The sequence below is a fragment of the Psammomys obesus genome, unplaced genomic scaffold (assembly GCF_907164565.1).
Source record: "Psammomys obesus unplaced genomic scaffold, mPsaObe1.curated_primary_1811, whole genome shotgun sequence".
NCBI lineage: Eukaryota > Metazoa > Chordata > Mammalia > Rodentia > Muridae > Psammomys > Psammomys obesus.
Window position 1 is genome coordinate 70347 of NW_026590512.1, and position 877 is coordinate 71223.

The following is an 877-nucleotide window of genomic DNA, read 5'->3' on the forward strand; positions in this document are numbered from 1 at the left end:
CTCAATTTCTAAGAGGTGGGGGATGGTGTTTGTTGTTGGGTGGGTTATGGACTGGTTATGGACTGTTTATGGACTTGCCATCAAGGGGAAAAGAAAGTAAAGGTTAAAACCAGAGATCTTTTTCTTTTTCTCCTCTATCTTTCTTTTCCTTTTATCTTTCTTTATTAGGAAAAAAGAAAAAAAGGAGAGATATAAGATTACAGTATGAAAGGTAGATTATTGAATTTACTAGTGTCAAATATTAAGTACTCTATAAATTATTGTATACTGATAGAAATTTAAGGTTATTTTGTTCAACCTTTGGTTAATATTATTGTACATATTGTACTCAGCTCATTTGAAAATGTGGTATAAAACACTGGTCTTATGAAAACTATTGCAAACTGTTCAGAATGATTAGAAATGCAAATTAGTAGTAAGCAACCTACAAATAATCTTACTTGTCTTGTTAGATACTACTTTAGTTAATTACAGAAATAAGCTTTATTTATTCTCTTGTACACATTTCCAAAGTTAAGTAGATACTACATAGCTAGACACAAATGACGTTGCTCAATAGATAGATAGATAGATAGATAGATAGATAGATAGATAGATAGATAGATATGATAGATAAATGGATAGAAAGATATTTAAGAATTATATAATGATAGATAAATAGGTGGTCTTGAAACACTTCACTTATCTATAAAATATTGCAATTAAAACATTTTAATAATAGAAGGCTTTTTGATAGAGAAACATCTGCTACTGGCAGCACCTCTATTCTACTACAAAAAAACATGATGGGCATCAAGAAACAAATGTGGCAAGATAGATACTAGAAAAAATTTTCCTTCAACTGCTGATAGCAGGCTGTCTAAATAATCTGTGAACA